The 15,784-nt window shown below is 41.6% G+C and overlaps 48 non-coding genes and 22 pseudogenes across 48 annotated transcripts; all 70 read right to left on the reverse strand.

Annotated features, from left to right (window-relative positions):
• Window positions 1-65: 65 nt before the first annotated feature.
• On the reverse strand, window positions 66-184 carry LOC135066996 (5S ribosomal RNA). Its single transcript, XR_010253226.1, has one exon. It is a non-coding gene; the product is annotated as a 5S ribosomal RNA (ribosomal RNA).
• Window positions 185-291: 107 nt separating this feature from the next.
• LOC135058703 (5S ribosomal RNA) lies at window positions 292-410 on the reverse strand. The gene has a single exon (XR_010245127.1). It is a non-coding gene; the product is annotated as a 5S ribosomal RNA (ribosomal RNA).
• Window positions 411-517: 107 nt separating this feature from the next.
• Window positions 518-636, reverse strand: LOC135069692 (5S ribosomal RNA). The gene has a single exon (XR_010255870.1). It is a non-coding gene; the product is annotated as a 5S ribosomal RNA (ribosomal RNA).
• A 107-nt stretch (window positions 637-743) lies between these two features.
• Window positions 744-862, reverse strand: LOC135063687 (5S ribosomal RNA). The gene has a single exon (XR_010250012.1). It is a non-coding gene; the product is annotated as a 5S ribosomal RNA (ribosomal RNA).
• A 107-nt stretch (window positions 863-969) lies between these two features.
• Window positions 970-1,088, reverse strand: LOC135066839 (5S ribosomal RNA). Its single transcript, XR_010253077.1, has one exon. It is a non-coding gene; the product is annotated as a 5S ribosomal RNA (ribosomal RNA).
• A 107-nt stretch (window positions 1,089-1,195) lies between these two features.
• LOC135063190 (5S ribosomal RNA) lies at window positions 1,196-1,314 on the reverse strand. The gene has a single exon (XR_010249526.1). It is a non-coding gene; the product is annotated as a 5S ribosomal RNA (ribosomal RNA).
• A 107-nt stretch (window positions 1,315-1,421) lies between these two features.
• LOC134893596 (5S ribosomal RNA) lies at window positions 1,422-1,540 on the reverse strand. Its single transcript, XR_010171694.1, has one exon. It is a non-coding gene; the product is annotated as a 5S ribosomal RNA (ribosomal RNA).
• Window positions 1,541-1,647: 107 nt separating this feature from the next.
• On the reverse strand, window positions 1,648-1,766 carry LOC134891675 (5S ribosomal RNA; annotated as a pseudogene).
• Window positions 1,767-1,873: 107 nt separating this feature from the next.
• Window positions 1,874-1,992, reverse strand: LOC134901152 (5S ribosomal RNA). The gene has a single exon (XR_010174645.1). It is a non-coding gene; the product is annotated as a 5S ribosomal RNA (ribosomal RNA).
• A 107-nt stretch (window positions 1,993-2,099) lies between these two features.
• LOC134892907 (5S ribosomal RNA) lies at window positions 2,100-2,218 on the reverse strand (annotated as a pseudogene).
• Window positions 2,219-2,325: 107 nt separating this feature from the next.
• Window positions 2,326-2,444, reverse strand: LOC135070705 (5S ribosomal RNA). The gene has a single exon (XR_010256859.1). It is a non-coding gene; the product is annotated as a 5S ribosomal RNA (ribosomal RNA).
• A 107-nt stretch (window positions 2,445-2,551) lies between these two features.
• LOC134889425 (5S ribosomal RNA) lies at window positions 2,552-2,670 on the reverse strand (annotated as a pseudogene).
• Window positions 2,671-2,777: 107 nt separating this feature from the next.
• LOC135070876 (5S ribosomal RNA) lies at window positions 2,778-2,896 on the reverse strand. Its single transcript, XR_010257027.1, has one exon. It is a non-coding gene; the product is annotated as a 5S ribosomal RNA (ribosomal RNA).
• Window positions 2,897-3,003: 107 nt separating this feature from the next.
• On the reverse strand, window positions 3,004-3,122 carry LOC135070707 (5S ribosomal RNA). Its single transcript, XR_010256861.1, has one exon. It is a non-coding gene; the product is annotated as a 5S ribosomal RNA (ribosomal RNA).
• Window positions 3,123-3,229: 107 nt separating this feature from the next.
• On the reverse strand, window positions 3,230-3,348 carry LOC134893230 (5S ribosomal RNA; annotated as a pseudogene).
• A 107-nt stretch (window positions 3,349-3,455) lies between these two features.
• LOC134884397 (5S ribosomal RNA) lies at window positions 3,456-3,574 on the reverse strand. Its single transcript, XR_010168546.1, has one exon. It is a non-coding gene; the product is annotated as a 5S ribosomal RNA (ribosomal RNA).
• A 107-nt stretch (window positions 3,575-3,681) lies between these two features.
• On the reverse strand, window positions 3,682-3,800 carry LOC135070877 (5S ribosomal RNA). Its single transcript, XR_010257028.1, has one exon. It is a non-coding gene; the product is annotated as a 5S ribosomal RNA (ribosomal RNA).
• A 107-nt stretch (window positions 3,801-3,907) lies between these two features.
• Window positions 3,908-4,026, reverse strand: LOC134890945 (5S ribosomal RNA; annotated as a pseudogene).
• Window positions 4,027-4,133: 107 nt separating this feature from the next.
• On the reverse strand, window positions 4,134-4,252 carry LOC135063688 (5S ribosomal RNA). The gene has a single exon (XR_010250013.1). It is a non-coding gene; the product is annotated as a 5S ribosomal RNA (ribosomal RNA).
• Window positions 4,253-4,359: 107 nt separating this feature from the next.
• LOC135063191 (5S ribosomal RNA) lies at window positions 4,360-4,478 on the reverse strand. The gene has a single exon (XR_010249527.1). It is a non-coding gene; the product is annotated as a 5S ribosomal RNA (ribosomal RNA).
• A 107-nt stretch (window positions 4,479-4,585) lies between these two features.
• On the reverse strand, window positions 4,586-4,704 carry LOC135063689 (5S ribosomal RNA). Its single transcript, XR_010250014.1, has one exon. It is a non-coding gene; the product is annotated as a 5S ribosomal RNA (ribosomal RNA).
• Window positions 4,705-4,811: 107 nt separating this feature from the next.
• Window positions 4,812-4,930, reverse strand: LOC134893257 (5S ribosomal RNA; annotated as a pseudogene).
• Window positions 4,931-5,037: 107 nt separating this feature from the next.
• Window positions 5,038-5,156, reverse strand: LOC134892459 (5S ribosomal RNA; annotated as a pseudogene).
• Window positions 5,157-5,263: 107 nt separating this feature from the next.
• LOC134893020 (5S ribosomal RNA) lies at window positions 5,264-5,382 on the reverse strand (annotated as a pseudogene).
• Window positions 5,383-5,489: 107 nt separating this feature from the next.
• On the reverse strand, window positions 5,490-5,608 carry LOC135070708 (5S ribosomal RNA). Its single transcript, XR_010256862.1, has one exon. It is a non-coding gene; the product is annotated as a 5S ribosomal RNA (ribosomal RNA).
• A 107-nt stretch (window positions 5,609-5,715) lies between these two features.
• On the reverse strand, window positions 5,716-5,834 carry LOC135066997 (5S ribosomal RNA). Its single transcript, XR_010253227.1, has one exon. It is a non-coding gene; the product is annotated as a 5S ribosomal RNA (ribosomal RNA).
• Window positions 5,835-5,941: 107 nt separating this feature from the next.
• LOC135065838 (5S ribosomal RNA) lies at window positions 5,942-6,060 on the reverse strand. The gene has a single exon (XR_010252108.1). It is a non-coding gene; the product is annotated as a 5S ribosomal RNA (ribosomal RNA).
• Window positions 6,061-6,167: 107 nt separating this feature from the next.
• Window positions 6,168-6,286, reverse strand: LOC134888519 (5S ribosomal RNA; annotated as a pseudogene).
• A 107-nt stretch (window positions 6,287-6,393) lies between these two features.
• On the reverse strand, window positions 6,394-6,512 carry LOC135058704 (5S ribosomal RNA). Its single transcript, XR_010245128.1, has one exon. It is a non-coding gene; the product is annotated as a 5S ribosomal RNA (ribosomal RNA).
• Window positions 6,513-6,619: 107 nt separating this feature from the next.
• Window positions 6,620-6,738, reverse strand: LOC134886973 (5S ribosomal RNA; annotated as a pseudogene).
• Window positions 6,739-6,845: 107 nt separating this feature from the next.
• LOC135070330 (5S ribosomal RNA) lies at window positions 6,846-6,964 on the reverse strand. The gene has a single exon (XR_010256498.1). It is a non-coding gene; the product is annotated as a 5S ribosomal RNA (ribosomal RNA).
• A 107-nt stretch (window positions 6,965-7,071) lies between these two features.
• On the reverse strand, window positions 7,072-7,190 carry LOC135066840 (5S ribosomal RNA). Its single transcript, XR_010253078.1, has one exon. It is a non-coding gene; the product is annotated as a 5S ribosomal RNA (ribosomal RNA).
• A 107-nt stretch (window positions 7,191-7,297) lies between these two features.
• On the reverse strand, window positions 7,298-7,416 carry LOC135063192 (5S ribosomal RNA). Its single transcript, XR_010249528.1, has one exon. It is a non-coding gene; the product is annotated as a 5S ribosomal RNA (ribosomal RNA).
• A 107-nt stretch (window positions 7,417-7,523) lies between these two features.
• Window positions 7,524-7,642, reverse strand: LOC135063690 (5S ribosomal RNA). The gene has a single exon (XR_010250015.1). It is a non-coding gene; the product is annotated as a 5S ribosomal RNA (ribosomal RNA).
• Window positions 7,643-7,749: 107 nt separating this feature from the next.
• LOC134893258 (5S ribosomal RNA) lies at window positions 7,750-7,868 on the reverse strand (annotated as a pseudogene).
• A 107-nt stretch (window positions 7,869-7,975) lies between these two features.
• LOC134892460 (5S ribosomal RNA) lies at window positions 7,976-8,094 on the reverse strand (annotated as a pseudogene).
• A 107-nt stretch (window positions 8,095-8,201) lies between these two features.
• LOC134891897 (5S ribosomal RNA) lies at window positions 8,202-8,320 on the reverse strand (annotated as a pseudogene).
• A 107-nt stretch (window positions 8,321-8,427) lies between these two features.
• On the reverse strand, window positions 8,428-8,546 carry LOC134888515 (5S ribosomal RNA; annotated as a pseudogene).
• Window positions 8,547-8,653: 107 nt separating this feature from the next.
• On the reverse strand, window positions 8,654-8,772 carry LOC135066998 (5S ribosomal RNA). Its single transcript, XR_010253228.1, has one exon. It is a non-coding gene; the product is annotated as a 5S ribosomal RNA (ribosomal RNA).
• A 107-nt stretch (window positions 8,773-8,879) lies between these two features.
• Window positions 8,880-8,998, reverse strand: LOC135065840 (5S ribosomal RNA). The gene has a single exon (XR_010252110.1). It is a non-coding gene; the product is annotated as a 5S ribosomal RNA (ribosomal RNA).
• A 107-nt stretch (window positions 8,999-9,105) lies between these two features.
• LOC135063691 (5S ribosomal RNA) lies at window positions 9,106-9,224 on the reverse strand. Its single transcript, XR_010250016.1, has one exon. It is a non-coding gene; the product is annotated as a 5S ribosomal RNA (ribosomal RNA).
• Window positions 9,225-9,331: 107 nt separating this feature from the next.
• Window positions 9,332-9,450, reverse strand: LOC135066841 (5S ribosomal RNA). The gene has a single exon (XR_010253079.1). It is a non-coding gene; the product is annotated as a 5S ribosomal RNA (ribosomal RNA).
• A 107-nt stretch (window positions 9,451-9,557) lies between these two features.
• On the reverse strand, window positions 9,558-9,676 carry LOC135058685 (5S ribosomal RNA). Its single transcript, XR_010245111.1, has one exon. It is a non-coding gene; the product is annotated as a 5S ribosomal RNA (ribosomal RNA).
• Window positions 9,677-9,783: 107 nt separating this feature from the next.
• LOC134887627 (5S ribosomal RNA) lies at window positions 9,784-9,902 on the reverse strand (annotated as a pseudogene).
• Window positions 9,903-10,009: 107 nt separating this feature from the next.
• Window positions 10,010-10,128, reverse strand: LOC134885919 (5S ribosomal RNA). The gene has a single exon (XR_010170021.1). It is a non-coding gene; the product is annotated as a 5S ribosomal RNA (ribosomal RNA).
• Window positions 10,129-10,235: 107 nt separating this feature from the next.
• Window positions 10,236-10,354, reverse strand: LOC135070814 (5S ribosomal RNA). The gene has a single exon (XR_010256965.1). It is a non-coding gene; the product is annotated as a 5S ribosomal RNA (ribosomal RNA).
• Window positions 10,355-10,461: 107 nt separating this feature from the next.
• Window positions 10,462-10,580, reverse strand: LOC135062869 (5S ribosomal RNA). Its single transcript, XR_010249209.1, has one exon. It is a non-coding gene; the product is annotated as a 5S ribosomal RNA (ribosomal RNA).
• Window positions 10,581-10,687: 107 nt separating this feature from the next.
• Window positions 10,688-10,806, reverse strand: LOC135063692 (5S ribosomal RNA). The gene has a single exon (XR_010250017.1). It is a non-coding gene; the product is annotated as a 5S ribosomal RNA (ribosomal RNA).
• A 107-nt stretch (window positions 10,807-10,913) lies between these two features.
• LOC134892020 (5S ribosomal RNA) lies at window positions 10,914-11,032 on the reverse strand (annotated as a pseudogene).
• A 107-nt stretch (window positions 11,033-11,139) lies between these two features.
• Window positions 11,140-11,258, reverse strand: LOC134895508 (5S ribosomal RNA; annotated as a pseudogene).
• A 107-nt stretch (window positions 11,259-11,365) lies between these two features.
• Window positions 11,366-11,484, reverse strand: LOC135069317 (5S ribosomal RNA). The gene has a single exon (XR_010255500.1). It is a non-coding gene; the product is annotated as a 5S ribosomal RNA (ribosomal RNA).
• A 107-nt stretch (window positions 11,485-11,591) lies between these two features.
• LOC135069492 (5S ribosomal RNA) lies at window positions 11,592-11,710 on the reverse strand. The gene has a single exon (XR_010255672.1). It is a non-coding gene; the product is annotated as a 5S ribosomal RNA (ribosomal RNA).
• A 107-nt stretch (window positions 11,711-11,817) lies between these two features.
• On the reverse strand, window positions 11,818-11,936 carry LOC135066326 (5S ribosomal RNA). The gene has a single exon (XR_010252576.1). It is a non-coding gene; the product is annotated as a 5S ribosomal RNA (ribosomal RNA).
• Window positions 11,937-12,043: 107 nt separating this feature from the next.
• LOC134891898 (5S ribosomal RNA) lies at window positions 12,044-12,162 on the reverse strand (annotated as a pseudogene).
• A 107-nt stretch (window positions 12,163-12,269) lies between these two features.
• LOC134888516 (5S ribosomal RNA) lies at window positions 12,270-12,388 on the reverse strand (annotated as a pseudogene).
• Window positions 12,389-12,495: 107 nt separating this feature from the next.
• Window positions 12,496-12,614, reverse strand: LOC135067000 (5S ribosomal RNA). Its single transcript, XR_010253230.1, has one exon. It is a non-coding gene; the product is annotated as a 5S ribosomal RNA (ribosomal RNA).
• A 107-nt stretch (window positions 12,615-12,721) lies between these two features.
• LOC135065841 (5S ribosomal RNA) lies at window positions 12,722-12,840 on the reverse strand. The gene has a single exon (XR_010252111.1). It is a non-coding gene; the product is annotated as a 5S ribosomal RNA (ribosomal RNA).
• Window positions 12,841-12,947: 107 nt separating this feature from the next.
• LOC135063693 (5S ribosomal RNA) lies at window positions 12,948-13,066 on the reverse strand. The gene has a single exon (XR_010250018.1). It is a non-coding gene; the product is annotated as a 5S ribosomal RNA (ribosomal RNA).
• Window positions 13,067-13,173: 107 nt separating this feature from the next.
• LOC135066842 (5S ribosomal RNA) lies at window positions 13,174-13,292 on the reverse strand. Its single transcript, XR_010253080.1, has one exon. It is a non-coding gene; the product is annotated as a 5S ribosomal RNA (ribosomal RNA).
• A 107-nt stretch (window positions 13,293-13,399) lies between these two features.
• Window positions 13,400-13,518, reverse strand: LOC135058686 (5S ribosomal RNA). The gene has a single exon (XR_010245112.1). It is a non-coding gene; the product is annotated as a 5S ribosomal RNA (ribosomal RNA).
• Window positions 13,519-13,625: 107 nt separating this feature from the next.
• Window positions 13,626-13,744, reverse strand: LOC134887628 (5S ribosomal RNA; annotated as a pseudogene).
• Window positions 13,745-13,851: 107 nt separating this feature from the next.
• LOC134885920 (5S ribosomal RNA) lies at window positions 13,852-13,970 on the reverse strand. The gene has a single exon (XR_010170022.1). It is a non-coding gene; the product is annotated as a 5S ribosomal RNA (ribosomal RNA).
• A 107-nt stretch (window positions 13,971-14,077) lies between these two features.
• On the reverse strand, window positions 14,078-14,196 carry LOC135070815 (5S ribosomal RNA). The gene has a single exon (XR_010256966.1). It is a non-coding gene; the product is annotated as a 5S ribosomal RNA (ribosomal RNA).
• Window positions 14,197-14,303: 107 nt separating this feature from the next.
• Window positions 14,304-14,422, reverse strand: LOC135062870 (5S ribosomal RNA). Its single transcript, XR_010249210.1, has one exon. It is a non-coding gene; the product is annotated as a 5S ribosomal RNA (ribosomal RNA).
• Window positions 14,423-14,529: 107 nt separating this feature from the next.
• On the reverse strand, window positions 14,530-14,648 carry LOC135063695 (5S ribosomal RNA). The gene has a single exon (XR_010250020.1). It is a non-coding gene; the product is annotated as a 5S ribosomal RNA (ribosomal RNA).
• A 107-nt stretch (window positions 14,649-14,755) lies between these two features.
• Window positions 14,756-14,874, reverse strand: LOC134892021 (5S ribosomal RNA; annotated as a pseudogene).
• A 107-nt stretch (window positions 14,875-14,981) lies between these two features.
• Window positions 14,982-15,100, reverse strand: LOC134895509 (5S ribosomal RNA; annotated as a pseudogene).
• Window positions 15,101-15,207: 107 nt separating this feature from the next.
• Window positions 15,208-15,326, reverse strand: LOC135069318 (5S ribosomal RNA). The gene has a single exon (XR_010255501.1). It is a non-coding gene; the product is annotated as a 5S ribosomal RNA (ribosomal RNA).
• A 107-nt stretch (window positions 15,327-15,433) lies between these two features.
• On the reverse strand, window positions 15,434-15,552 carry LOC135069493 (5S ribosomal RNA). Its single transcript, XR_010255673.1, has one exon. It is a non-coding gene; the product is annotated as a 5S ribosomal RNA (ribosomal RNA).
• A 107-nt stretch (window positions 15,553-15,659) lies between these two features.
• LOC135066327 (5S ribosomal RNA) lies at window positions 15,660-15,778 on the reverse strand. The gene has a single exon (XR_010252577.1). It is a non-coding gene; the product is annotated as a 5S ribosomal RNA (ribosomal RNA).
• Window positions 15,779-15,784: the final 6 nt, after the last annotated feature.

Here is a 15,784-nt window from a genome sequence, read left to right on the forward strand (position 1 = left end):
TGGTTCATAAATGAATACGTTTGAAAATGGAATGCATCAACAGAACGGTGTTGGCAGTATAAAAATATCTACAGCACCTTGTATTCCCAGGTGGGCTCTCATCCAAGTACTAACCAGGCCCAACACTGCTTAGCTTCCAAGATCAGATGAGATTGGGCGTATCCAGTGTGGTATGGCTGTAGATGAGCTTTGTGGTTTCTGTTAGAACTTTTCTACTTCTAACTACTGGTTCATAAATGAATACGTTTGAAAATGGAATGCATCAACAGAACGGTGTTGGCAGTATAAAAATATCTACAGCACCTTGTATTCCCAGGTGGTCTCCCATCCAAGTACTAACCAGGCCCAACACTGCTTAGCTTCCAAGATCAGATGAGATTGGGCGAATCCAGTGTGGTGTGGCTGTAGATGAGCTTTGTGGTTTCTGTTAGAACTTTTCTACTTCTAACTACTGGTTCATAAATGAATATGTTTGAAAATGGAATGCATCAACAGAACGGTGTTGGCAGTATTAAAATATCCACAGCACCTTGTATTCCCAGGTGGTCTCCCATCCAAGTACTAACCAGGCCCAACACTGATTAGCTTCCAAGATCAGATGAGATTGGGCGTATCCAGTGTGGTGTGGCTGTAAATGAGCTTTGTGGTTTCTGTTAGAACTTTTCTACCTATAACTACAGGTTCATAAATGAATACGTTTGAAAATGGAATGCATCAACAGAACGGTGTTGGCAGTATAAAAATATCTACAGCACCTTGTATTCCCAGGTGGTCTCCTATCCAAGTACTAACCAGGCCCAACACTGCTTAGCTTCCAAGATCAGATGAGATTGGGCGTATCCAGTGTGGTGTGGCTGTAGATGAGCTTTGTGGTTTCTGTTAGAACTTTTCTACTTCTAACTACTGGTTCATAAATGAATATATTTGAAAATGGAATGCATCAACAGAATGGTGTTGGCAGTATAAAAATATCTACAGCACCTTGTATTCCCAGGTGGTCTCCCATCCAAGTACTAACCAGGCCCAACACTGCTTAGCTTCCAAGATCAGATGAGATTGGGCGTATCCATCGTGGTGTGGCTGTAGATGAGTTTTGTGGTTTCTGTTAGAACTTTTCTACTTCTAACTACTGGTTCATAAATGAATACGTTTGAAAATGGAATGCATCAACAGAACGGTGTTGGCAGTATTAAAATATCCACAGCACCTTGTATTCCCAGGTGGTCTCCCATCCAAGTACTAACTAGGCCCAACACTGCTTAGCTTCCAAGATCAGATGAGATTGGGCGTATCCAGTGTGGTGTGGCTGTAAATGAGCTTTGTGGTTTCTGTTAGAACTTTTCTACTTCTAACTACTGGTTCATAAATGAATACGTTTGAAAATGGAATGCATCAACAGAACGGTGTTGGCAGTATAAAAATATCTACAGCACCTTGTATTCCCAGGTGGTCTCCCATCCAAGTACTAACCAGGCCCAACACTGCTTAACTTCCAAGATCAGATGAGATTGGGCGTATCCAGTGTGGTGTGGCTGTAGATGAGCTTTGTGGTTTCTGTTAGAACTTTTCTACTTCTAACTACTGGTTCAAAAATGAATACATTTGAAAATGGAATGCATCAACAGAACGGTGTTGGCAGTATAAAAATATCTACAGCACCTTGTATACCCAGGTGGTCTCCCATCCAAGTACTAACCAGGTCCAACACTGCTTAGCTTCTAAGATCAGATGAGATTGGGCATATCCAGTGTGGTGTGGCTGTAGATGAGCATTGGGGTTTCTGTTAGAACTTTTCTACTTCTAACTACTGGTTCATAAATGAAAACATTTGAAAATGGAATGCATCAACAGAACGGTGTTGGCAGTATAAAAATATCTACAGCGCCTTGTATTCCCAGGTGGTCTCCCATCCAAGTACTAACCAGGCCCAACACTGCTTAACTTCCAAGATCAGATGAGATTGGGCGTATCCAGTGTGGTGTGGCTGTAGATGAGCTTTGTGGTTTCTGTTAGAACTTTTCTACTTCTAACTACTGGTTCAAAAATGAATACATTTGAAAATGGAATGCATCAACAGAACGGTGTTGGCAGTTTAAAAATATCTACAGCAACTTGTATTCCCAGGTGGTCTCCCACCCAAGTACTTACCAGGACAAACACTGCTTAGCTTCCAAGATCAGATGAGATTGGGCGTATCCAGTGTGGTGTGGCTGTAGATGAGCTTTGTGGTTTCTGTTAGAACTTTTATACTTCTAACTACTGGTTCATAAATAAATACGTTTGAAAATGGAATGCATCAACAGAACGGTGTTGGCAGTATAAAACTATCTACAGCACCTTGTATTCCCAGGTGGGCTCCCATCCAAGTACTAACCAGGCCCAACACTGCTTAGCTTCCAAGACCAGATGAGATTGGGCGTATCCAGAGTGGTGTGGCCGTAGATGAGCTTTGTGGTTTCTGTTAGAACTTTTATACTTCTAACTACTGGTTCATAAATGAATACGTTTGAAAATGGAATGCATCAACAGAACGGTGTTGGCAGTATAAAAATATCTACAGCACCTTGTATTCCCAGGTGGGCTCTCATCCAAGTACTAACCAGGCCCAACACTGCTTAGCTTCCAAGATCAGATGAGATTGGGCGTATCCAGTGTGGTATGGCTTTAGATGAGCTTTGTGGTTTCTGTTAGAACTTTTCTACTTCTAACTACTGGTTCATAAATGAATACGTTTGAAAATGGAATGCATCTACAGAACGGTGTTGGCAGTATAAAAATATCTACAGCACCTTGTATTCCCAGGTGGTCTCCCATCCAAGTACTAACCAGGCCCAACACTGCTTAGCTTCCAAGATCAGATGAGTTTGGGCGTATCCAGTGTGGTGTGGATGTAGATGAGCTTTGTGGTTTCTGTTAGAACTTTTATACTTCTAACTACTGGTTCATAAATGAATACGTTTGAAAATGGAATGCATCAACAGAACGGTGTTGGCAGTATAAAAATATCTACAGCACCTTGTATTCCCAGGTGGGCTCCCATCCAAGTACTAACCAGGCCCAACACTGCTTAGCTTCCAAGACCAGATGAGATTGGGCGTATCCAGAGTGGTGTGGCCGTAGATGAGCTTTGTGGTTTCTGTTAGAACTTTTATACTTCTAACTACTGGTTCATAAATGAATACGTTTGAAAATGGAATGCATCAACAGAACGGTGTTGGCAGTATAAAAATATCTACAGCACCTTGTATTCCCAGGTGGGCTCTCATCCAAGTACTAACCAGGCCCAACACTGCTTAGCTTCCAACATCAGATGAGATTGGGCGTATCCAGAGTGGTGTGGCCGTAGATGAGCTTTGTGGTTTCTGTTAGAACTTTTATACTTCTAACTACTGGTTCATAAATGAATACGTTTGAAAATGGAATGCATCAACAGAACGGTGTTGGCAGTATAAAAATATCTACAGCACCTTGTATTCCCTGGTGGGCTCTCATCCAAGTACTAACCAGGCCCAACACTGCTTAGCTTCCAAGATCAGATGAGATTGGGCGTATCCAGTGTGGTATGGCTGTAGATGAGCTTTGTGGTTTCTGTTAGAACTTTTCTACTTCTAACTACTGGTTCATAAATGAATACGTTTGAAAATGGAATGCATCAACAGAACGGTGTTGGCAGTATAAAAATATCTACAGCACCTTGTATTCCCAGGTGGTCTCCCATCCAAGTACTAACCAGGCCCAACACTGCTTAGCTTCCAAGATCAGATGAGTTTGGGCGTATCCAGTGTGGTGTGGATGTAGATGAGCTTTGTGGTTTCTGTTAGAACTTTTATACTTCTAACTACTGGTTCATAAATGAATACGTTTGAAAATGGAATGCATCAACAGAACGGTGTTGGCAGTATAAAAATATCTACAGCACCTTCTATTCCCAGGTGGTCTCCCATCCAAATACTAACCAGGCCCAACACTGCTTAGCTTCCAAGATCAGGTGAGATTGGGCGTATCCAGTGTGGTGTGGCTGTAAATGAGCTTTGTGGTTTCTGTTATAACTTTTCTACCTATAACTACAGGTTCATAAATGAATACGTTTGAAAATGGAATGCATCAACAGAACGGTGTTGGCAGTATAAAAATATCTACAGCACCTTGTATTCCCAGGTGGTCTCCTATCCAAGTACTAACCAGGCCCAACACTGCTTAGCTTCCAAGATCAGATGAGATTGGGCGTATCCAGTGTGGTGTGGCTGTAGATGAGCTTTGTGGTTTTTGTTAGAACTTTTCTACTTCTAACTACTGGTTCATAAATGAATACGTTTGAAAATGGAATGCATCAACAGAACGGTGTTGGCAGTATTAAAATATCCACAGCACCTTGTATTCCCAGGTGGTCTCCCATCCAAGTACTAACTAGGCCCAACACTGCTTAGCTTCCAAGATCAGATGAGATTGGGCGTATCCAGTGTGGTGTGGCTGTAAATGAGCTTTGTGGTTTCTGTTAGAACTTTTCTACTTATAACTACAGGTTCATAAATGAATACGTTTGAAAATGGAATGCATCAACAGAACGGTGTTGGCAGTATAAAAATATCTACAGCACCTTGTATTCCCAGGTGGTCTCCTATCCAAGTACTAACCAGGCCCAACACTGCTTAGCTTCCAAGATCAGATGAGATTGGGCGTATCCAGTGTGGTGTGGCTGTAGATGAGCTTTGTGGTTTCTGTTAGAACTTTTCTACTTTTAACTACTGGTTCATAAATGAATACGTTTGAAAATGGAATGCATCAACAGAACGGTGTTGGCAGTATAAAAATATCTACAGCACCTTGTATTACCAGGTGGTCTCCCAACCAAGTACTAACCAGGCCCAACACTGCTTAGCTTCCAAGAACAGATGAGATTGGGCGTATCCAGTGTGGTGTGGCTGTACATGAGCTTTGTGGTTTCTGTTAGAACTTTTCTACTTCTAACTACTGGTTCATAAATGAATACGTTTGAAAATGGAATGCATCAACAGAATAGTGTTGGCAGTATAAAAATATCTACAGCACTTTGTATTCCCAGGTGGTCTCCCATCCAAATACTAACCAGGCCCAACACTGCTTAGCTTCCAAGATCAGATGAGATTGGGCGTATCCATTGTGGTGTGGCTGTTGATGAGTTTTGTGGTTTCTGTTAGAACTTTTCTACTTCTCACTACTGGTTCATAAATGAATACGTTTGAAAATGGAATGCATCAACAGAACGGTGTTGGCAGTATTAAAATATCCACAGTACCTTGTATTCCCAGGTGGTCTCCCATCCAAGTACTAACCAGGCCCAACACTGATTAGCTTCCAAGATCAGATGAGATTGGGCGTATCCAGTGTGCTGTGGCTGTAAATGAGCTTTGTGGTTTCTGTTAGAACTTTTCTACTTATAACTACAGGTTTATAAATGAATACGTTTGAAAATAGAATGCATCAACAGAACGGTGTTGGCTGTATAAAAATATCTACAGCACCTTGTATTCCCAGGTGGGCTCCCATCCAAGTACTAACCAGGCCCAACACTGCTTAGCTTCCAAGACCAGATGAGATTGGGCGTATCCAGAGTGGTGTGGCCGTAGATGAGCTTTGTGGTTTCTGTTAGAACTTTTATACTTCTAACTACTGATTCATAAATAAATAAGTTTGAAAATGGAATGCATCAACAGAACAGTGTTGGCAGTATAAAAATATCTACAGCACCTTGTATTCCCAGGTGGGCTCTCATCCAAGTACTAACCAGGCCCAACACTGCTTAGCTTCCAAGATCAGATGAGATTGGGCGTATCCAGTGTGGTATGGCTGTAGATGAGCTTTGTGGTTTCTGTTAGAACTTTTCTACTTCTAACTACTGGTTCATAAATGAATACGTTTGAAAATGGAATGCATCAACAGAACGGTGTTGGCAGTATAAAAATATCTACAGCACCTTGTATTCCCAGGTGGTCTCCCATCCAAGTACTAACCAGGCCCAACACTGATTAGCTTCCAAGATCAGATGAGATTGGGCGTATCCAGTGTGGTGTGGCTGTAAATGAGCTTTGTGGTTTCTGTTAGAACTTTTCTACTTATAACTACAGGTTCATAAATGAATACGTTTGAAAATGGAATGCATCAACAGAATGGTGTTGGCAGTATAAAAATATCTACAGCACCTTGTATTCCCAGGTGGGCTCTCATCCAAGTACTAACCAGGCCCAACACTGCTTAGCTTCCAAGATCAGATTAGATTGGGCGTATCCAGTGTGGTATGGCTGTAGATGAGCTTTGTGGTTTCTGTTAGAACTTTTCTACTTCTAACTACTGGTTCATAAATGAATACGTTTGAAAATGGAATGCATCAACAGAACGGTGTTGGCAGTATAAAAATATCTACAGCACCTTGTATTCCCAGGTGGTCTCCCATCCAAGTACTAACCAGGCCCAACACTGCTTAGCTTCCAAGATCAGATGAGATTGGGCGAATCCAGTGTGGTGTGGCTGTAGATGAGCTTTGTGGTTTCTGTTAGAACTTTTCTACTTCTAACTACTGGTTCATAAATGAATACGTTTGAAAATGGAATGCATCAACAGAACGGTGTTGGCAGTATTAAAATATCCACAGCACCTTGTATTCCCAGGTGGTCTCCCATCCAAGTACTAACCAGGCCCAACACTGATTGGCTTCCAAGATCAGATGAGATTGGGCGTATCCAGTGTGGTGTGGCTGTAAATGAGCTTTGTGGTTTCTGTTAGAACTTTTCTACCTATAACTACAGGTTCATAAATGAATACGTTTGAAAATGGAATGCATCAACAGAACGGTGTTGGCAGTATAAAAATATCTACAGCACCTTGTATTCCCAGGTGGTCTCCTTTCCAAGTACTAACCAGGCCCAACACTGCTTAGCTTCCAAGATCAGATGAGATTGGGCGTATCCAGTGTGGTGTGGCTGTAGATGAGCTTTGTGGTTTCTGTTAGAACTTTTCTACTTCTAACTACTGGTTCATAAATGAATATATTTGAAAATGGAATGCATCAACAGAATGGTGTTGGCAGTATAAAAATATCTACAGCACCTTGTATTCCCAGGTGGTCTCCCATCCAAGTACTAACCAGGCCCAACACTGCTTAGCTTCCAAGATCAGATGAGATTGGGCGTATCCATCGTGGTGTGGCTGTAGATGAGTTTTGTGGTTTCTGTTAGAACTTTTCTACTTCTAACTACTGGTTCATAAATGAATACGTTTGAAAATGGAATGCATCAACAGAACGGTGTTGGCAGTATTAAAATATCCACAGCACCTTGTATTCCCAGGTGGTCTCCCATCCAAGTACTAACTAGGCCCAACACTGCTTAGCTTCCAAGATCAGATGAGATTGGGCGTATCCAGTGTGGTGTGGCTGTAAATGAGCTTTGTAGTTTCTGTTAGAACTTTTCTACTTATAACTACAGGTTCATAAATGAATACGTTTGAAAATGGAATGCATCAACAGAAAGGTGTTGGCAGTATAAAAATATCTACAGCACCTTGTATTCCCAGGTGGTCTCCTATCCAAGTACTAACCAGGCCCAACACTGCTTAGCTTCCAAGATCAGATGAGATTGGGCGTATCCAGTGTGGTGTGGCTGTAGATGAGCTTTGTGGTTTCTGTTAGAACTTTTCTACTTTTAACTACTGGTTCATAAATGAATACGTTTGAAAATGGAATGCATCAACAGAACGGTGTTGGCAGTATAAAAATATCTACAGCACCTTGTATTACCAGGTGGTCTCCCAACCAAGTACTAACCAGGCCCAACACTGCTTAGCTTCCAAGAACAGATGAGATTGGGCGTATCCAGTGTGGTGTGGCTGTACATGAGCTTTGTGGTTTCTGTTAGAACTTTTCTACTTCTAACTACTGGTTCATAAATGAATACGTTTGAAAATGGAATGCATCAACAGAACAGTGTTGGCAGTATAAAAATATCTACAGCACTTTGTATTCCCAGGTGGTCTCCCATCCAAATACTAACCAGGCCCAACACTGCTTAGCTTCCAAGATCAGATGAGATTGGGCGTATCCATTGTGGTGTGGCTGTTGATGAGTTTTGTGGTTTCTGTTAGAACTTTTCTACTTCTAACTACTGGTTCATAAATGAATACGTTTGAAAATGGAATGCATCAACAGAACGGTGATGGCAGTATTAAAATATCCACAGTACCTTGTATTCCCAGGTGGTCTCCCATCCAAGTACTAACCAGGCCCAACACTGATTAGCTTCCAAGATCAGATGAGATTGGGCGTATCCAGTGTGCTGTGGCTGTGAATGAGCTTTGTGGTTTCTGTTAGAACTTTTCTACTTATAACTACAGGTTTATAAATGAATACGTTTGAAAATGGAATGCATCAACAGAACGGTGTTGGCTGTATAAAAATATCTACAGCACCTTGTATTCCCAGGTGGGCTCCCATCCAAGTACTAACCAGGCCCAACACTGCTTAGCGTCCAAGACCAGATGAGATTGGGCGTATCCAGAGTGGTGTGGCCGTAGATGAGCTTTGTGGTTTCTGTTAGAACTTTTATACTTCTAACTACTGATTCATAAATAAATAAGTTTGAAAATGGAATGCATCAACAGAACAGTGTTGGCAGTATAAAAATATCTACAGCACCTTGTATTCCCAGGTGGGCTCTCATCCAAGTACTAACCAGGCCCAACACTGCTTAGCTTCCAAGATCAGATGAGATTGGGCGTATCCAGTGTGGTATGGCTGTAGATGAGCTTTGTGGTTTCTGTTAGAACTTTTCTACTTCTAACTACTGGTTCATAAATGAATACGTTTGAAAATGGAATGCATCAACAGAACGGTGTTGGCAGTATAAAAATATCTACAGCACCTTGTATTCCCAGGTGGTCTCCCATCCAAGTACTAACCAGGCCCAACACTGATTAGCTTCCAAGATCAGATGAGATTGGGCGTATCCAGTGTGGTGTGGCTGTAAATGAGCTTTGTGGTTTCTGTTAGAACTTTTCTACTTATAACTACAGGTTCATAAATGAATACGTTTGAAAATGGAATGCATCAACAGAATGGTGTTGGCAGTATAAAAATATCTACAGCACCTTGTATTCCCAGGTGGTCTCCTATCCAAGTACTAACCAGGCCCAACACTGCTTAGCTTCCAAGATCAGATGAGATTGGGCGTATCCAGTGTGGTGTGGCTGTAGATGAGCTTTGTGGTTTCTGTTAGAACTTTTCTACTTCTAACTACTGGTTCATAAATGAATATATTTGAAAATGGAATGCATCAACAGAATGGTGTTGGCAGTATAAAAATATCTACAGCACCTTGTATTCCCAGGTGGTCTCCCATCCAAGTACTAACCAGGCCCAACACTGCTTAGCTTCCAAGATCAGATGAGATTGGGCGTATCCATCGTGGTGTGGCTGTAGATGAGTTTTGTGGTTTCTGTTAGAACTTTTCTACTTCTAACTACTGGTTCATAATTGAATACGTTTGAAAATGGAATGCATCAACAGAACGGTGTTGGCAGTATTAAAATATCCACAGCACCTTGTATTCCCAGGTGGTCTCCCATCCAAGTACTAACCAGGCCCAACACTGCTTAGCTTCCAAGATCAGATGAGATTGGGCGTATCCAGTGTGGTGTGGCTGTAGATGAGCTTTGTGGTTTCTGTTAGAACTTTTCTACTTCTAACTACTGGTTCATAAATGAATACGTTTGAAAATGGAATGCATCAACAGAACAGTGTTGGCAGTATTAAAATTTCCACAGCACCTTGTATTCCCAGGTGGTCTCCCATCCAAGTACTAACCAGGCCCAACACTGATTAGCTTCCAAGATCAGATGAGATTGGGCGTATCCAGTGTGGTGTGGCTGTAAATGAGCTTTGTGGTTTCTGTTAGAACTTTTCTACTTATAACTACAGGTTCATAAATGAATACGTTTGAAAATGGAATGCATCAACAGAATGGTGTTGGCAGTATAAAAATATCTACAGCACCTTGTATTCCCAGGTGGTCTCCTATCCAAGTACTAACCAGGCCCAACACTGCTTAGCTTCCAAGATCAGATGAGATTGGGCGTATCCAGTGTGGTGTGTCTGTAGATGAGCTTTGTGGTTTCTGTTAGAACTTTTCTACTTCTAACTACTGGTTCATAAATGAATATATTTGAAAATGGAATGCATCAACAGAATGGTGTTGGCAGTATAAAAATATCTACAACACCTTGTATTCCCAGGTGGTCTCCCATCCAAGTACTAACCAGGCCCAACACTGCTTAGCTTCCAAGATCAGATGAGATTGGGCGTATCCATCGTGGTGTGGCTGTAGATGAGTTTTGTGGTTTCTGTTAGAACTTTTCTACTTCTAACTACTGGTTCATAAATGAATACGTTTGAAAATGGAATGCATCAACAGAACGGTGTTGGCAGTATTAAAATATCCACAGCACCTTGTATTCCCAGGTGGTCTCCCATCCAAGTACTAACCAGGCCCAACACTGCTTAGCTTCCAAGATCAGATGAGATTGGGCGTATCCAGTGTGGTGTGGCTGTAAATGAGCTTTGTGGTTTCTGTTAGAACTTTTCTACTTATAACTACAGGTTCATAAATGAATACGTTTGAAAATGGAATGCATCAACAGAACGGTGTTGGCAGTATAAAAATATCTACAGCACCTTGTATTCCCAGGTGGTCTCCTATCCAAGTACTAACCAGGCCCAACACTGCTTAGCTTCCAAGATCAGATGAGATTGGGCGTATCCAGTGTGGTGTGGCTGTAGATGAGCTTTGTGGTTTCTGTTAGAACTTTTCTACTTCTAACTACTGGTTCATAAATGAATACGTTTGAAAATGGAATGCATCAACAGAACGGTGTTGGCAGTATAAAAATATCTACAGCACCTTGTATTACCAGGTGGTCTCCCATCCAAGTACTAACCAGGCCCAACACTGCTTAGCTTCCAAGAACAGATGAGATTGGGCGTATCCAGTGTGGTGTGGCTGTACATGAGCATTGTGGTTTCTGTTAGAACTTTTCTACTTCTAACTACTGGTTCATAAATGAATACGTTTGAAAATGGAATGCATCAACAGAACGGTGTTGGCAGTATAAAAATATCTACAGCACCTTGTATTACCAGGTGGTCTCCCATCCAAGTACTAACCAGGCCCAACACTGCTTAGCTTTCAAGAACAGATGAGATTGGGCGTATCCTGTGTGGTGTGGCTGTATATGAGCTTTGTGGTTTCTGTTAGAACTTTTCTACTTCTAACTACTGGTTCATAAATGAATACATTTGAAAATGGAATGCATCAACAGAACGGTGTTGGCAGTATAAAAATATCTACAGCACCTTGTATTCCCAGGTGGTCTCCCATCCAAGTACTAACCAGGCCCAACACTGCTTAGCTTCTAAGATCAGATGAGATTGGGCATATCCAGTGTGGTGTGGCTGTAGATGAGCTTTGGGGTTTCTGTTAGAACTTTTCTACTTCTAACTACTGGTTCATAAATGAATACGTTTGAAAATGGAATGCATCAACAGAACGGTGTTGGCAGTATAAAAATATCTACAGCGCCTTGTATTCCCAGGTGGTCTCCCATCCAAGTACTAACCAGGCCCAACACTGCTTAGTTTCCAAGATCAGATGAGATTGGGCGTATCCAGTGTGGTGTGGCTGTAGATGAGCTTTGTGTTTTCTGTTAGAACTTTTCTACTTCTAACTACTGGTTCATAAATGAATACATTTGAAAATGGAATGCATCAACAGAACGGTGTTGGCAGTATAAAAATATCTACAGCACCTTGTATTCACAGGTGGTCTCCCATACAAGTACTAACCAGGCCCAACACTGCTTAGCTTCCAAGATCAGATGAGATTGGGCGTATCCAGTGTGGTGTGGCTGTAGATGAGCTTTGTGGTTTCTGTTAGAACTTTTCTACTTCTAACTACTGGTTCATAAATGAATACATTTGAAAATGGAATGCATCAACAGAACGGTGATGGCAGTATTAAAATATCCACAGTACCTTGTATTCCCAGGTGGTCTCCCATCCAAGTACTAACCAGGCCCAACACTGATTAGCTTCCAAGATCAGATGAGATTGGGCGTATCCAGTGTGCTGTGGCTGTGAATGAGCTTTGTGGTTTCTGTTAGAACTTTTCTACTTATAACTACAGGTTTATAAATGAATACGTTTGAAAATGGAATGCATCAACAGAACGGTGTTGGCTGTATAAAAATATCTACAGCACCTTGTATTCCCAGGTGGGCTCCCATCCAAGTACTAACCAGGCCCAACACTGCTTAGCGTCCAAGACCAGATGAGATTGGGCGTATCCAGAGTGGTGTGGCCGTAGATGAGCTTTGTGGTTTCTGTTAGAACTTTTATACTTCTAACTACTGATTCATAAATAAATAAGTTTGAAAATGGAATGCATCAACAGAACAGTGTTGGCAGTATAAAAATATCTACAGCACCTTGTATTCCCAGGTGGGCTCTCATCCAAGTACTAACCAGGCCCAACACTGCTTAGCTTCCAAGATCAGATGAGATTGGGCGTATCCAGTGTGGTATGGCTGTAGATGAGCTTTGTGGTTTCTGTTAGAACTTTTCTACTTCTAACTACTGGTTCATAAATGAATACGTTTGAAAATGGAATGCATCAACAGAACGGTGTTGGCAGTATAAAAATATCTACAGCACCTTGTATTCCCAGGTGGTCTCCCATCCAAGTACTAACCAGGCCCAACACTGATTAGCTTCCAAGATCAGATGAGATTGGGCGTATCCAGTGTGGTGTGGCTGTAAATGAGCTTTGTGGTTTCTGTTAGAACTTTTCTACTTATAACTACAGGTTCATAAATGAATACGTTTGAAAATGGAATGCATCAACAGAATGGTGTTGGCAGTATAAAAATATCTACAGCACCTTGTATTCCCAGGTGGTCTCCTATCCAAGTACTAACCAGGCCCAACACTGCTTAGCTTCCAAGATCAGATGAGATTGGGCGTATCCAGTGTGGTGTGGCTGTAGATGAGCTTTGTGGTTTCTGTTAGAACTTTTCTACTTCTAACTACTGGTTCATAAATGAATATATTTGAAAATGGAATGCATCAACAGAATGGTGTTGGCAGTATAAAAATATCTACAGCACCTTGTATTCCCAGGTGGTCTCCCATCCAAGTACTAACCAGGCCCAACACTGCTTAGCTTCCAAGATCAGATGAGATTGGGCGTATCCATCGTGGTGTGGCTGTAGATGAGTTTTGTGGTTTCTGTTAGAACTTTTCTACTTCTAACTACTGGTTCATAAATGAATACGTTTGAAAATGGAATGCATCAACAGAACGGTGTTGGCAGTATTAAAATATCCACAGCACCTTGTATTCCCAGGTGGTCTCCCATCCAAGTACTAACCAGGCCCAACACTGCTTAGCTTCCAAGATCAGATGAGATTGGGCGTATCCAGTGTGGTGTGGCTGTAGATGAGCTTTGTGGTTTCTGTTAGAACTTTTCTACTTCTAACTACTGGTTCATAAATGAATACGTTTGAAAATGGAATGCATCAACAGAACAGTGTTGGCAGTATTAAAATTTCCACAGCACCTTGTATTCCCAGGTGGTCTCCCATCCAAGTACTAACCAGGCCCAACACTGATTAGCTTCCAAGATCAGATGAGATTGGGCGTATCCAGTGTGGTGTGGCTGTAAATGAGCTTTGTGGTTTCTGTTAGAACTTTTCTACTTATAACTACAGGTTCATAAATGAATACGTTTGAAAATGGAATGCATCAACAGAATGGTGTTGGCAGTATAAAAATATCTACAGCACCTTGTATTCCCAGGTGGTCTCCTATCCAAGTACTAACCAGGCCCAACACTGCTTAGCTTCCAAGATCAGATGAGATTGGGCGTATCCAGTGTGGTGTGTCTGTAGATGAGCTTTGTGGTTTCTGTTAGAACTTTTCTACTTCTAACTACTGGTTCATAAATGAATATATTTGAAAATGGAATGCATCAACAGAATGGTGTTGGCAGTATAAAAATATCTACAACACCTTGTATTCCCAGGTGGTCTCCCATCCAAGTACTAACCAGGCCCAACACTGCTTAGCTTCCAAGATCAGATGAGATTGGGCGTATCCATCGTGGTGTGGCTGTAGATGAGTTTTGTGGTTTCTGTTAGAACTTTTCTACTTCTAACTACTGGTTCATAAATGAATACGTTTGAAAATGGAATGCATCAACAGAACGGTGTTGGCAGTATTAAAATATCCACAGCACCTTGTATTCCCAGGTGGTCTCCCATCCAAGTACTAACCAGGCCCAACACTGCTTAGCTTCCAAGATCAGATGAGATTGGGCGTATCCAGTGTGGTGTGGCTGTAAATGAGCTTTGTGGTTTCTGTTAGAACTTTTCTACTTATAACTACAGGTTCATAAATGAATACGTTTGAAAATGGAATGCATCAACAGAACGGTGTTGGCAGTATAAAAATATCTACAGCACCTTGTATTCCCAGGTGGTCTCCTATCCAAGTACTAACCAGGCCCAACACTGCTTAGCTTCCAAGATCAGATGAGATTGGGCGTATCCAGTGTGGTGTGGCTGTAGATGAGCTTTGTGGTTTCTGTTAGAACTTTTCTACTTCTAACTACTGGTTCATAAATGAATACGTTTGAAAATGGAATGCATCAACAGAACGGTGTTGGCAGTATAAAAATATCTACAGCACCTTGTATTACCAGGTGGTCTCCCATCCAAGTACTAACCAGGCCCAACACTGCTTAGCTTCCAAGAACAGATGAGATTGGGCGTATCCAGTGTGGTGTGGCTGTACATGAGCATTGTGGTTTCTGTTAGAACTTTTCTACTTCTAACTACTGGTTCATAAATGAATACGTTTGAAAATGGAATGCATCAACAGAACGGTGTTGGCAGTATAAAAATATCTACAGCACCTTGTATTACCAGGTGGTCTCCCATCCAAGTACTAACCAGGCCCAACACTGCTTAGCTTTCAAGAACAGATGAGATTGGGCGTATCCTGTGTGGTGTGGCTGTATATGAGCTTTGTGGTTTCTGTTAGAACTTTTCTACTTCTAACTACTGGTTCATAAATGAATACATTTGAAAATGGAATGCATCAACAGAACGGTGTTGGCAGTATAAAAATATCTACAGCACCTTGTATTCCCAGGTGGTCTCCCATCCAAGTACTAACCAGGCCCAACACTGCTTAGCTTCTAAGATCAGATGAGATTGGGCATATCCAGTGTGGTGTGGCTGTAGATGAGCTTTGGGGTTTCTGTTAGAACTTTTCTACTTCTAACTACTGGTTCATAAATGAATACGTTTGAAAATGGAATGCATCAACAGAACGGTGTTGGCAGTATAAAAATATCTACAGCGCCTTGTATTCCCAGGTGGTCTCCCATCCAAGTACTAACCAGGCCCAACACTGCTTAGTTTCCAAGATCAGATGAGATTGGGCGTATCCAGTGTGGTGTGGCTGTAGATGAGCTTTGTGTTTTCTGTTAGAACTTTTCTACTTCTAACTACTGGTTCATAAATGAATACATTTGAAAATGGAATGCATCAACAGAACGGTGTTGGCAGTATAAAAATATCTACAGCACCTTGTATTCACAGGTGGTCTCCCATACAAGTACTAACCAGGCCCAACACTGCTTAGCTTCCAAGATCAGATGAGATTGGGCGTATCCAGTGTGGTGTGGCTGTAGATGAGCTT

Source organism: Pseudophryne corroboree, chromosome 3 (genome assembly GCF_028390025.1).
Source record: "Pseudophryne corroboree isolate aPseCor3 chromosome 3, aPseCor3.hap2, whole genome shotgun sequence".
In the NCBI taxonomy this organism is placed as follows: Eukaryota; Metazoa; Chordata; class Amphibia; order Anura; family Myobatrachidae; genus Pseudophryne; species Pseudophryne corroboree.